Here is a 15,311-nt window from a genome sequence, read left to right as displayed (position 1 = left end):
AAATGGGAGGAAGCCTGGCCTGTTCAGGAACACTAATTACTTGAACATGCGAAAGAAGAAAGAGAGGGAGATGCGTCTGGAGAGGAAGATAAGGGTGAAATTATAAGGAGTTCTTTAGGTTAGCTCAGGAATCAAGTTATTGCCCTAAAATGCTGGAGTCCAGGAGACCGATTAGAAAGCTTTTGTAATAATCCCAAAGAGAAATGGTAAGGGTACAAACAAAAGGAGTAGCTGTGACAATGGAGATAAGGGGGTTCCAAGACATCGTTTGAAGACTGAAGCTACAGGACTTGATGATGCATTTAAAACGGTAGGGGGAAGAGATAAGGATTAAATCGGAGATCATGCCCATGTTTCTGGCTTGAATAAAGGGAAGATTACAAAGGCTTGTAGAAGAGAACTGATAATGTAATAATATAAAAATAACAGCAATAATAATATTTAAGAAGAATTACTAATGTGGGAGACTGGTAGGTAGAGTTTTTAAAATGCTTAAATAAAATTAAAAAGCAAGGATGAAGTCATGGGGAAAAACACATATATGGAGGACCAAAAAAAAGGAAATCCAATTGAAAAAGTAGAGGTATTTCCAAAGATGAATATAGAATATCTGTAATACGAGCAATAATCAAAGACACGATTTAAAAAAAAAAAAAGAATAAAAAGTAAAGCATTCTGAGCTGAAATCAAAGCTGGATATATGGACAGCAAAGATTCACCAAGTTATGAATAAAAGTAAATGAAAGCAGGAATATTGCAATCTCTTGCCACAGTTGTCTGATTATTTATTCTTACATTTCAAATAGGTTTTGTTGTATACATTTGAATGAAAAATTATTTAGTGCATAAGAGTTCTGAAATTATACTTTCACTGTAAAGTGTGCGTTCTGTCAACATAACCCAAGTTTTCCAGATCTTACTAGAACACGGAAACAAATAACACCACAATTTCAGTAGCTCTTGTTCTCACTCACTAATGCAGGAGCTACAGACCTTGTCAAAGTCTCTCTCTGTTAGATTTAGGAATACCCACATGGCAGGGGTTCCTTTAGCTCATTAACAAGTTCACTCCCATAAGATGCACCTCCTGGCCCACTAGACATCCATGTACGGGCTATATATTTTCCAGGACCATAATTTCTCACCAGATTTCTACTGGGGACTGACATGCCAGTGAATGATATTGGTCTATGTTACTCTTCTTAAGATATCTATGTCTGTTTTTGTTATCACGATAATGTTGGCCTCATAAAGTGAGTTAGGAAGTGTTCCCCCTGCCTCTATATTTTTGAGTTTGTGGAGTAGGCTTGTGTTTGGTAGAATTCATCACTGAAGCCATCCAGCCTTGGAGTTTTCTTTGTGGGAAGATTTTAATTTATAAATTCTATTTCTTATATAAATATATGGGACAATTCAGATTTTCTATGTCTTATTCAGTTTTAATCTATGTCTTTCAAGGAATATGTCCATTTTATCTAAGTTGTTGAATTTATTGGTGTAATGTTGTGGAAATCCCTTCTTATGCCTTAATGCCTGTGGGATCTGTAGAGATGTCCCCTCACTTTCATGAGCTTGGCAATTTGTGTCTTTGCTCTTTTATTCTTGATTAGTCTAGCTACAGGTTTTATCAATTTTGTTGATCGTTTCAAAGAATCAGCTTTTGGTTTCATTGATTTTCTCAGCTGTTTATTTTCTATGTATTGATTTCTACTCTAGTTTCCCTACTTCTGCTTATCTCAGGTTTAATTTGCTTTTCTTTTTCTAGCTTCTCAGGTTGAAATTGGATAATTGAGATGAGACCTTTCTTCCTGTCTAACATAGGCATTTAAAGCTATAAATATCTCTCTAAGCACTGCTTTAGATGCATCTCACAAATTTTGACATGTCATATGTTCATTTTCATTTAGATCAAAATATTTGCCAATTTTCTTTGTGATTTCTTCTTTGATCCATAGGTTATTTAGAAGTACATTGTTTTAATTTTCAAATATTTGGGGAGTTTCCAGGTACTTTGCTTTGTTACTGGTTTTTAATTGAATTGTGTTTTGTTTAGAGAATGTACTCTGTATGATTCAATCCTTTAAAACATATTGAGACTTTTAATATCCCAATATGTGGTCTATCATGTTCTATGTGCATTTCTCCTGTTCTTGGACATTTTCTATAAATGTCAAAAAGGTCAAGTTGGCTGATGTGCTGTTTGGTTCTTCCATATGCTCACTTATCTTCTGATTACTTGTTCTGTCAATTACATAAGGAGGAATGTTGAAAGCTCCAGCTGTGCTTGTGGATTTGCCCATTTCTCCTTCCAGTTTTTGCTTCATATGTTGAAGCTCTGTTATGAGGTCCATTTAGGATTAGTATGCCTTCTTGATGAACTGATCCTTTCATCTTTGTGAATGTGCTTAATAACATTTTTTCTTCTGAAATCTACTTTGGCTGATATTAATGTAGCCACTCTACCTTTCTTTGACTAGTGTTTGCATGGTATATCTTTTTGCATTCTTTTAGTTTTAATGTATATTTATATTCAGAGTGGATTTCCTACAGACACCATATAGTTAGGTCTTGCTTTTCTAACAGTAGGACTATTTGTGCCTTTTAATTGGAATATTTAAACTATGTACATTTTTATGTAATTACTGATACAGTTGGATTTAAGTCCACCATCTTGCTGTTTGTTTTCTATGTGTCCTATCTAATCTTTTTTCCTTCCATACTCTTCCCCTGCCTTCCTTTGGATTGGTATTTTTAAAATGTTCTAATAATACTATTGACTTATTAGTTATCACTATTTTGTAATGGTTTCTCTAAGATTTACAATATGCAACAGTCTACCTCCCAATAATTCCATAGCACTTTATGCATAATGTAGAACATTTATGATAGCATATTTTCATTCCCTTCTTTCTAGTCCTTGTGCTGCTATTGCCATACATTATGTTTCTCTCTATATTAAAACTACAACTATACACTGTATTATTTTTCCTTTAAACAGCCAATTATCTTTTTTTTTTTTTTTTTCCTGAAGCAGAGTTTCACTCTGTTGCCCAGGCTAGAATGCCGTGGCATCAGCCTAGCTCACAGCAACCTCAGACTCCTGGGCTCAAGGGATCCTCCTGCCTCAGCATCGTAAGTAGCTGGGACAACAGGCATGTGCCACCATGCCCGGCTAATTTTTTCTATATATTTTTAGTTGTCCAGCTAATTTCTTTCTATTTTTAGTAGGGACACGGTCTCGCTCTTGCTCAGGGTGGTCTCGAACTCCGGAGCTCAAACGATCCTCCCGCCTTGGCCTCCCAAAGTGTTAGGATTACAGGGGTAAGCCACTGTGCCTGGCCAGACAAGTATCTTTTAAAGACATTTAAAAATGATAACAAAAGCATTTTATATTTACTGATGTATTTATTCTTTCTAGCATTTTTCACTTTTGTGTATGTCCATGTTCCCATCTGGCCTCATTTTCCTTTAGCCTAAAAAACTTTCCTTAATAGTTATGCTGGCAACAAATTCTTTTAGCTCTTGTTTATCTAAAAAAGCCTTTATCGTACCTTTATTTTTGAAGACTGTTTTCACAAGATATATAATTTTAAGTTGATAGGGCTTGTTGGCTGATCATTTAAAGCTGCCACTCCCTTGTCTTCTGGTTAGTTTCTAAATAGGTGTTTGCGGGTATTCTTATATGGGTTCACTTGTATAAGACGTGTTTTTATATTCTGGTTGCTTTTAAGATTTTCTCTTTGTTACTGGTCTTCAGCAATCTGATTGTGATGTGTCTTGGTGTGATTTTCCTTGTGTTTATCCTAATTAAGGCTTAGTGAGTTTCCTGGACCTGTGGGTTCATCAAATTTGGAAAACTATATGACAACTATTTCTTCAAATATTTTCCTGTCCACCCCCAACTCTTCTCTGAGACTCTCATTACATGAATGTTAAATGTCATACCATCCCACAAACGACCCAGCCTCTGTTAAATTTTATTAGTCTTTTTTCTCTCTGATTCAATATAGATAGTTTCTGTTACTTATGTCTTCAAGTTCACTGGTGTTTTCTTCCATAGTGTTTAATCTGCTGCTAATCCCATTCAGTGAATGTTTCATTTTTGATTTTGTATTTTTAATCTCTAGAAGTTCCATTTGGTTCTTTAAAAAAATCTTCCATTGACATCCTTATTATATTCATGTTTTTCCTTAAATCTTTAGCATATGCATAACAGCTGTTTTAAAGTTTTGTCTTCTAATTTCATCATCTCCCTTATTTCCACTTTTGTTTTTCATCATTGATTTTCTCCTGGTTATGGGTCACAGTATCCTGCCCCTTAGATTGTTTAGTAATTTTTATTGCATATCAGATATTGTCAGTGTTATGTTGTTGAGTCCTGGATTTTGTTGTCATCCTTTAAGGAATGTTAAATTTTGTTTAAGAGATAGGTCACTTACAAATCAGCTTCATCCTTTCAGAGTTGAAGCATTGTTCTGAGAGGTTTAAAATAGCCTTTACTCTAGGGCTAGTTTATCCCTATTACTAAGGAAAGCCTTTTTGGGGTCTCTTCTGGAATGTTCTGGATATTTATAAGGCCTTTTCTTCCTGAAAGGTCAGAACTCTAACTTATCCTAGCCCTATGTGGATTCTGAGAATTGTTCACCTTATAAGTCTCTGGTCATTTTTTGCTTAGCTTTGGGTAGCTTAGGATTCAACAACAGACTTAAGGGGACTGCCAGGCAGATATATGGAACTCTTTTTCTGTAAATTATTTTCTGCAAATTATATCTGCTTAAGTGTTCTTCTCTTTGATGTCTGCCTCTTCCAGTCAGCAAGATCTGGGTTCCCTTTCACTGAACCATGCTCCAGAAAATACCTCCAGGCAGAAGTCTGCAGCAACTGTAGGGCTCTCCGTTTGTTTCCCTTCTCTCAAGGATCACAGTCCTGAACTTCTAGCTGTCCAATGTTTGAAAATGGTTATTTTATATCTTTAGTTTCCTGGTTGTTTACAGTGGGAGGGAAGTCTGATCCCGGTTACTCCAACATTGCCGTAAGCAGAAGTTCCACTGCTTCTCTTCCAGGCATCCATGGGATATAACTATGGATTTATTTGTTAAGCACCCCTGTTTCTTGCTGTGCACCAATGACAACGTGCTGCAGCCCTTTTGGTGCCAAATTGCACTACTCTTCTAAATTACTGTCAGGGCTTTCTAAATGCGTGTTCTAACTCCAGACTTACTCCATACTGCCACCAAAGTAATATTTCTGAAATACCAAACAAATTGCATGATGCCAAATTCACCAAGGTAGAAGTGAATAAATAACTCTTTCTCCTACTCTACTATAGGAATCCCAAGGACATACTACTGGCTTCTTACTTTTTTTGCCATATTTGTAGGAAAGTTATTCTCTACATTTTAATTATAGTTTCCACAATTATTTCCAATAACAGAGAATGGGCCAAAAAGCAAATTATAGATGGCTATAATAATAGATACCACACTGCCCTAAGAATGGCATCTCCCTCTGGTGACTACAATTTTCTTTCCAAGTCACACTAATTGCACTTGTTTTCTTTATCCCTAGTGATGAGCCTCCTAACATCTCAGGCAAAAAGGCATTTAGCATGAGAAAGCTTATCATCTTACAAGACATGCCCAGCAATATCTTAGCCTCTGCAGTAGACACAGCTTGAGTTCTCTCCTAAGAGACCCTTCAGCCTCTGTTCACATAGATTTCTGGCATCCCAACAGAAATACTCAGGGATTTCTGAATCCTAATCAGGCTAAAACTAGGTTTCCTTCTACATGAGACAAGACTTTCTTTTTCTTGTTTAATTCTTTATTGTCCTTAATTATACTTTGCCTGATTAATATTTTTAAAAATTAATCAAAAAATTAATAAATCTTTTTTGTTTGCACTTGTTTGCCTGATGCACTTTTGCCCATCTCTTTGCTTTTTATTTTTTTTCTTAACTTTGTTTTAGTTGATTGTCTTGTAAATAGAACATAGTTGAATTTTAATTTTAATTCAGTCTGAGAATCTTTATATTTTAATAGGGGAATTTAATACATTTATATACATTGTTGTAACTAGTTATTTTGTTTTTTCCCTCCTGTCACCTTGCTATTAACTGTGTTGGTTTTTTTTTTAACCTGTCTATTGGTAGATGGATTTTATTTTCTTTGAATTTATTTTCTCTAATGTATTAGGAGATAAATGTTGGCTTTCATTTCACTATTAGCAACTCTGATATTTTTCAAAAATAGGTCTTAATTTACATTCTCCTAATTGTCAGTATCAAGTGTGGATTCGAATCTTTTGAGATCTTTATATTTAAGATCAGTACTTTCTTCTTCCAACTTCACTCTTGATCATTGTTTTAAAAAAAAACCCAGGATTTTAGAAACAGATTATTTCATTTTATTATTCTTGTTTTACATCATGTAAAACTTTTTTCAAGATAAATGTTAGGAATTTGGACAACACCTAGACTGTTAACAACTATTTAGATTTATCTTCCCTGTTCTGGTTACATCGTTCTCCTGTAGACTTTTCAGACTATGACTTATCCATCCTTGAACCTTTAATTTCCTTCACGTCTGCCTCTTCTGTGGGACATATTCAGGTGCCTTTTGCTTAGCAATTGTGGCAGAGATTGTTAGTTGCCTTCTCATCCTCTGCTTCTTCATAATTAACAGAACCGTGATTTTGTTGGTATAGAATAAGTACTGCAAAAGAAAAACAAAAATAACCACATTTCCCACTGCCCTCTGCACATAGGCTAACCAATGCAATAAAAGCCAGAGTTTTAGGCAGATCTTCTTCAAAGTGGCTGACTTCATTGAAAAGCACATTCTTTTTGCCTTTCTCCCCTTCCTCTTTCTTCTTTCCTGGAATGGAGACATAATAGCTGCAGCTCTGGCAGCCACCTTGTGGCCATGAGGTGACTTTGAGGATGAAAGCCACACTAAGGATGGAAGGAACCTGGATCCCCAATGACACTGTTGTCCTACTTCTGGCCTTGAACTACTTATGGCTACATTTCATGTTACGTGAAAGAAAAATAAACCTCCATATTAAGCTACTCTTTATTTTGACCCTCTGTTATTGCAGCCAAACACAATTTCTAGCTTTGCAGCAAAGAATGGAGGGGAGGCATTGTAGATTGAGAGAACAGCAAGAGCAAAAACACGGAGGTGTGAAAACTGTGAAAACGCAGTGAGGTCAGGAAATAACAAAATATCCAGTGTGGCTGGAATCCAGGAAACGTGGCAAGATAAAATCACAGAGGATGTCAAAAAGGTAGGTAGGAAGGCAGGTCCCAAATCTATTCCCCTCTAAGAAGTAGGATACCATCCAATCACCTTCTCTGGCACTCAAAGCCGTTCACCACCTGATCCCCACTTTCCCAGACTTATTGGCACTTCTCATGCACAGAGGGATCCTGACTTAGGATGGTTCAACTTACAATTTTTTTACTTTACTGTGGTGTGAAAGTGATAAGCTTTTGGTAGAAACCGTACTTTGAATTTGAATGTTGATGTTTTCCTGAGCTGGCAATATGCAGTACCACACTCCCTTGAAAGGCTGGGCAGTGGCCGGGGCCCCAGCTCAGTCAGTCACGTGATCGTGAGAATAAACAACCGAAATTCTACAGTGCTCTGTGTTGCCAGATGATTTTGCCCAACTGCAGGTGAATGTAAGTGTTCTGAGAAAATTTAAGGTAGACTAGGCTAAACTATGCTGTTCAGTAGGTTAGAATATTAAATGCATTTTTTACATGCGATACGTTCAGCTTACAATGGGTTGATTGGATGTAACCCCAGGAGTCAAGGAGCATCTGCACTTGGAATTCCAGACACACGGAATCACTTGAAATTGCAAGAATTCATGAATTTTTTTCAACTTTGTGCCTTCGTACTTGCTTTTTCCTTTTCCTATCTCTCTGTGTGACCAGTGGGTGCTCAGTTCTTTAGATGGAGCCCAAGATTATTCCTGTCCCCGGCCGTCCCGCACCCTAGTAGTCTGGTGTTAACTTTCCATGGCTACGTCTGTAAGAGAGCGAGAGATCACACACCCCACTCGGGGACTCACGTATCAGCTCTGCTCTGAGATCACAGGCTTCCAAAGAGTAAGAACTCTCTTACATTTAATTACTCTGCTCCGCAGTTAGCAGAATGCCTGCTACATACCAAATGCTCCATGGGTAATTGTTCATCAGAGAAACAATTGAGTGAATAAACAAGGTGGAAAATCCCGAATGCCAGGTTAAGGAATTCCGACTTTGTCCTGTGAGCTGTGGGAGGCGGCAGAAGGAAAAGGGAAGCACACATGTGGTTTTGGAATTCTGCTCCCGTGGCCACTATGAAAGGGAGCAATGGGAAGCAGGGAAAGCCCGGAAGTGGGCGGACTTGTCAGGACACTTAGCTTGGGCAGCTCCTGGCAAGGGGCCCTGCGCTGTCATGAAATGGTTAAGGTGGCCAACGCACACGCCTCTGCAGAGGAGAAATTTCCCTGTCCTTGCCTAAGTGAATGGCTGGGATTAAAGTGACAGCCCACCTTAGTGATGGCGGCATAATTGGTTGTTCAGCTCTGTCCTTGTCAGAGCGCTGACAGTTCTGCAGATGCCCTGCTCAGCTCTCCAAAGGTTAGCCTCAGCTGGTGCGGCTGTTCATTAATCATTCCTCCCTGACAGGCCTTGGTGCAGCCCACAGCTGCCACGCCAGCCCCCACAGTCCCCGCCCCACCCGGCCAAGCGGGAGGCAGTCCGAACCACCCCCCCAACCTCAAGGGACTGGTCCCCACATGGGGAGACACACAGTCTGGTCCTCTCCACTCCACTGCTGCCACTGCCCAGAGAGGAACACCCATAAAGGAATTTCCCTGGGCTCCTCTTTCCTGTAACTGGGATCTGAATCATCTTACGAGCTCTCCTGACTTTATCTGCTTCTCTGCTCCACCCTCACAGAAGCTTCTTGCAGGGATGAGGGCAACCCTAGCCCAAGAGTTCCAGAAAGACAAGAAGGCCAATGGATCTGGGCTACTTGTGTTGAGAAGAGGCAGGACTTGACTTAAAGCTGGAATCCCGGGTGAATGTGCATCACCTCTAAGCTGTGAATTCCACACGCTGTAAAAGATGGTTATGAACCACTATTTATGACTGAAAAGAACACCTGTGTATTTTTGCATAGGCTGGGTCTATGCTCAGAATATTAGGGAAAGGGCTGTCCTTCTGGTTCTTGGGGCAAAACACGGTGGAAACAGTTCCTGGATTCAGAAGAGACCAGCCCACTCCTCTGCCCTCTCCCTTTCTCTTTTCCTTTCCATTGCAAAATCAACATGGTAGCCCCAGCCCAGGATGGTGGCAGGGATTCTAATCAGACCAGTGTGGCTGAAGGAAGGCTTGAGGGGTTCAGGGAAGCGGGGAAAAGAGAGACAGAGGACAGGGCCTGATTGGGACGGGGCAGAGACTGCAGTCTGGTTAAGGAAATGTGAGCAGAGTGGAGGGTGAGAGGGCTAATTAAAAAAAACCCTTTGCCCGTGCCTGCTAGACCAAGAGTATGAAATGCCTTTCTCGGCATCTGCTGTCAGGCTGCCAAATTCCTCAGGACCCCTTCCCACTTTCCTTTCTCTTTTGTTTTCATTTTTCCTAATTTTCTAGCCGCTAATTTTGGGACTGGGTTTCACTTCTCCTTCTTCCCTTTTCTGCCTCATTTGATGCCCTGAGTGAGTCAGACCTTGCTCCCCCATACACCAGATCCAGGATTAGGAATTCCATCACGGCTCCCTGCCCAGCCTTCCTGCAAGAGTAAAAGCATGTTCCCAAGCCCCGGGTCTCAGCTCCTGGTCTGCCAGTTAGTATGTGCACAATGCAGGAGTCATCATTTCCCCCCATTGATTAGCTGTCCACCCGCAAAGTTTCCAGAGGAGCAAACAAGGACGCGGGAAGATTAGCATTCAGCTAGTTTTTTGGACTCCAAACCACAAACACTTGCATTTTCACCTCTGAAGATCCCACACACAGTCAGTCCAGAAACCAAGAGAGTACGGGCTGAGCTCCCTCAAACTCATACCTTTCCCAAATGCCTCCTAATGACGATGACCATCTCCTACATTTACCGAGCACACTTTCCCATACACCATTCAGCTTAATCTTCCCAACAGCTTCTAAGGAAGATAAGATTATCCTCATTTTACATTTGCGAAAACAGAGGATTAGGAAGGATAAATGACTTCTCCAAGATCCTATGGCTGGTATACAGGCCCCTCGGCACTCAAAGCCACGCCCCTTGAGTTTGCAAACCCTGTAGTCTTCCCTTTCATTATGCTGCTGCCAACGGGCTTGCTGCAGCTTTGGGCCCAGTCTCCTGACACTTTGGGCCAGGTCATTCTTTGTCGTGGGAGCTGTCCTGTGCCCCAGAGCGTGTTTAGCAGCATCCCTGGCCTCTACCCACTAGACGCCAGTAGCACCTCCTTCCCAAACTGTGACACCAAAGATGTCTCTAGACGTTGCCAAATGCCTCCTGGGAGAGGAGGCCAAAATCCCCTGTAGCTGAGAGCTGCTGCTTTCTGCCCGTCCACACTGTGGCACGCTTCAAAGGTCATCCACCTGTGGCAAGGGACTGAGCTTCTCATATACAAGAAGTCAAGGGACGTAGCAAGGTCAGATGCCTTTGAAAGACTGTTTGGCAAGGATAGTGAAGAATGAGAAGGGCATTCCTGAGCAGAAACTCAGAAGACATATCTGGCGGAGGGTTTATCGAGCAGTTAATCTGACCCTGCATCTTTTTATCTGCTGATCTCTGTATCTTCTGAGTCATCAGTTCCCCCATCATATGTCTCTCTACTCACTCTGCAACCATCCCCTGGTTTAATGCCTGTGCGAGGCACCAGATGGGAGAACAAAGTCACCCCTGGATCCTTCCCACGGTGCTGGAGGGGACTTGGAAACTCAACTCTCCCGCAGGAGCCCATGTAGCTTAAGCAAATCTCTGAGCTCCAGTTTCCTAAAACTAAGGATCACAGTAAGTTCCTTGCAGAGTCATAGTGAGGACTTATGAGCTAATGTATATGAGATGTGCTTCATGAGCTACACAACCATTGGCCATTACTATGGAGAATGTTGGACAAGTATAAAAATAACTGTAATAATCAGGCATTAGGTGTTAAAGGATACAAAAAAGTGGGCAAAAAATTTGAACATGAACTTCACAGAAAAAAATGCAAAAGGCCAATAAATATAAAAAGATGTTCAAACTCACTAGTATTTAAGAATATGGAAATTAAAACAATAAAATGCCATTCGTTACCCAGCAGATAGAAAAAAATGGAAAATATTTACATTCAGTAACTAAAAGCAGGCGAGGATGTGAGGAAACAGGCATTCCTTTACTCCACGGATGAGCTACATCCCTACACTCTGTCTGGAACGTAATCTGTCGGGGACTATAAGAATTGAGCATACCATATCCTTTGACCCAGAAATCACATGTTTGTGATTCTCTCCTCCAGGAACAAAAGCACCAGCATAAAAAGATATGTGTATAAACATCGCAGAATGGAAAACAACAGGGAAAAGATTTGAATAAATATATGGAACATAAAGCCATTAAAATGAACTAGATATGTGTGAACTGGTGTGGAGGAACGTCCATAATATATTATTAAGTTTAAAAAAGGTAATTGTGTATGTGCAGTGTGATCCCATTTAAATAGTGGAAGAAAAACCCTTTATATATGTGAATATAGGAATGAATGTGCTAGCGTGAGCATAAAGAAAGATATTGGAAGATGTGGACAAAACAAAAAACTGGTTACCCTAGAGGGTGCTGGGGAGAGGAAGATGCTGGAAAGAGAGAATGGAAGAAGTATTAACTTTTTCCTTGTATATCGCTGTGCTGTTTGACTTGCTTATGAGCATTTTGCTTCTGTGATGTGAGAGGATTAAAGGTCATAACGAAGGAACAGGGAAAGGGATGTGGGACTCAGAGCAGGAGAGTTCTTCCTGCACAGTGGCTGGGCAGGACTTAAAAGCACGAGTACATTTAAGGCCTCCTGAAATTGCAGGTGGGAGAATCAGTTCAGAGCCTTGGAATGTGAACTCCAAACGTCAGGCCATGGATGAGCTTCTGCAAGCGCAGGGCAGCCGGGAGGGCACTGCCAATCCAGCTCGGCTGGGCTTCATCCCAGTCTGAGAATGAACTGCTGCCCCACGTCCGGCCCTGGGTGCTGCAGAGACAAGGACAGGGCAAAGCCATCGTCATCCTGAACTCGATAAAGGCCACGCAGTGAACGGGTTTAACTTCAGAATTCCACCCAACAGCTCTGCGGAGGGAGCCTTTTCCACATCCGCCATTAATGGGTGCTGGGGGAGAGGAGAGAAGGAAATCGCAAAGGCAGTTGGAAAACCTTCCTGCTCTGTCTTTAGTATTAAAGAAATGCAAAGGTGATGAATTAGGCAAATTGGTTGATGTCAAGTCGTATCCATCAGAATGATTCAGAGCCTGGAATGAGTAATAGTAATGGGGAATAGCTGTTACTAAGAGTAACCAAATTAGCATTATTGAAAAAGACAAAGGAAAGCGAGCAACCAGCAGGCACTGCAGCCCTGAGCCTGCCCTCAGCGTCCAGCCTGGCTTCTGCACTGAGCCCACCCTGCAGCTGGGGGCTGCTCCTCACCTGCAGGCTGGGGGTTTAGCAAGATCAAAGGATGCTCACAGCCACTTTCTCACTGGATTGCATGCTAAGCTGGCTAGTGACACTGTCACCATTTCACAGCTAGGGATCCACCACTCAGAGAAGTGAGAAGGTCCCCACAGTGTCACGGCCACATAGCTGGTAAGTAACAAAATCTAGCTTTCAATTCAGGACTCATGAATTGTAATCTAGGACCTAAGTCCCTGTACTTTCTACAGAACCTCCATTTTTTAAAAAAATCATCTACTTTTCTCTCCAGCCCTTAGCAGTGAAAAGTAGGAAGTAGGTGGATACGGCGGGAGGGAAAAGGGGAGAATGTAACAAGAGCTCTGTGAGAGAATCACAGCCCCACAAAACCTCCCCTTAGGCCCGGACCAAGAGGCCTGGGTGTGCTGAGTGCGTTAGGCCGTTTGACCTTTGGCAGCTTTTGGAGCTCAAGGAGTCCTGCTCTGTTCCAGGTGACCCCACCACCACCTGCTACAGCTGATTGGCCTGGGGCAGCTCCTGAACCTTCAAGGGCAGCTGGTCCACAGGTCAGCCACACAAGACCTCTGGGGCCAGATTCCCTCTGTATCAAGAGCTTGAACAGGAAATAGAGAAAGAGGAAGCTGGTGGCTAGCAGGGCCACCATGTGCAGCTGGGTGTATTTGTTTCGGGGGCTGCCATGCAAACTACCACACATAGGGTGGCTTTGTTTGGTAGATAGCAGGGGACCTCAGGCTATCCTAGGGTCAAAGGATTTTGTCCCAGCAATTTGCCCCACCTGGGGGAGAAGGACAAGGGCAGGCAGCGCCCCATCTTGGTGCTGCCCCACCTTAATCTTGCCCCAAGCAATTGCCACACCTGAAGAAAGGAGGAATGACCCGCCAATCTGCAAAAGAATGCAGGGAATTCCCCAGCCCAGGGGCCAGAGAGCCCCTGCACAACAGGGTCTGGAAAATGACCTAGAGTAACCTTAGGCGAATTATCATGTCGTTAACTATCCATCAAAGTGGTTCAATGGTGACATTTGAACCACAAGGAAGGCCCAATCCAGGCAGTATAAAAGAGGACCCCAGACCATAACCAGAGACTCTTGCTATGACAGGGGGCCCATTTGTCGTCTGTGGCAAACCATGGTGAACGTATCCTGCTCTCGCTCTTGCTCTATAAACCTATCTTGCTCATCCTCAGTAAACCTTGTTTTCGTGCTTACCTTGCTTTCAGTGTGTCTGGTCATTCTTCAGCCAAGAGCACACCAAGAACTGAGATTGCTGACCTGACAGCTTAAAACAACACACACTTATCCTCTCGTAATTCTGGGAGCCAGAAGCCTGAAAGCAAGGTGTCAGCAGGGCCGTGCTCCATCTAGGGAAGACTCCTTGTTCAGCCCTAGCATCTGGTGTTGCTAGCACTCAACTTGATGTTCTTGGCTGGTGACTGCATCACTCCAGTCTCTGCCTCTGGCTTCACATGGTCATCTTCCCTCAGTGTGTTCTGTGCATCTCTGGGTCTTTTCTTATAAGGACACCAGTGATCGGATTCGGGGCCCACCCAAATCCCACATGATCTCATTTTAAAATTGACTACATCTGCAAAAACACTATTTCCAAATAAGGTCACATGCACAGGTGCCCGAAGTTAGGACCCCAATATATCTTTTTGTGGAACACAATTCAGCCCACAACCCTGGGCCACGCTAGTATGGTAGAGGAGGCCCAAGGACAGCTGCCTCAGGGCCCCCAGAGCTCCTTCAACTTCAAACTCCCTCCAGCTCCAGCCTCAGGGTCCCTGGGAGAGCCCCACTTCCAAATCTGTAGGTCCCACTGCGAATCTCCTCCTGATGGTTTGATGGTGGTTATTCCTTGCAACCAAAATGAGCCATAAATCAAACTGAGTTTAATGTTTTTATCCTATAAATTTGCTTAATTTTGTAATTAAATCTCTAAAAGAATTAATATACTTGAGAGGTTCCTTTTGTTGAAAATTAGAACATTTCTCTCATGTGTTGGCCCAGCTTAATCACTGTGATAATTTTTTTTTTTCTTTTTCTGAAACAGCCACCTCCTGTCACTGGGATAAACCGAGTATGCCCAAAACACACCAAGGAAACCTGAATTAGAATCACTGGTGCATTCCTAAGAGGACCTTGGTTAGACCCCGGAGAAATCAGACTAGGAACACAGCATTCTTTTCACAAGCCTTGAAAAAGCTCCCTCCAGTGGGGCTGGCCTGCCTGAGTCATCGCTGTGTGGGAAGGACTGGCGCCAGCTGTCCCACCTACTGGGTTTGGGTTTCTCTGCAAGTCGCACTTCATGCAAGTCAAACAGTCCCAAGTTGACTGCTGGGGTCCTCCCTTCCCTCCTCCTCAGCCCTCCTCATCCTCCATCCTCCCAGGCAACTCATACGCTCCTTCATCCCGAAAGGTCCCCCAGGGCAGAGGCCCTTGGGTGGTGCTGGGTATAAATACCCGGCCCGTGCACCAGGAGGAGGGACAGGAGGTCCTTGCACTCCGGAATGATCAGCTCCCATGACTGTAATTATGTAGATCCCATAGACATCCCATATATAATTATATAAATTCAGTGTATGTCTATTAAGAAGACTGGTGTGTGTATGTGTGTATGTATGTGTGTGTGTGTGCACATGCG

The sequence above is a fragment of the Lemur catta genome, chromosome 3 (genome assembly GCF_020740605.2).
Source record: "Lemur catta isolate mLemCat1 chromosome 3, mLemCat1.pri, whole genome shotgun sequence".
In the NCBI taxonomy this organism is placed as follows: domain Eukaryota; kingdom Metazoa; phylum Chordata; class Mammalia; order Primates; family Lemuridae; genus Lemur; species Lemur catta.
Note: the sequence above shows the minus strand (reverse complement) of the source record.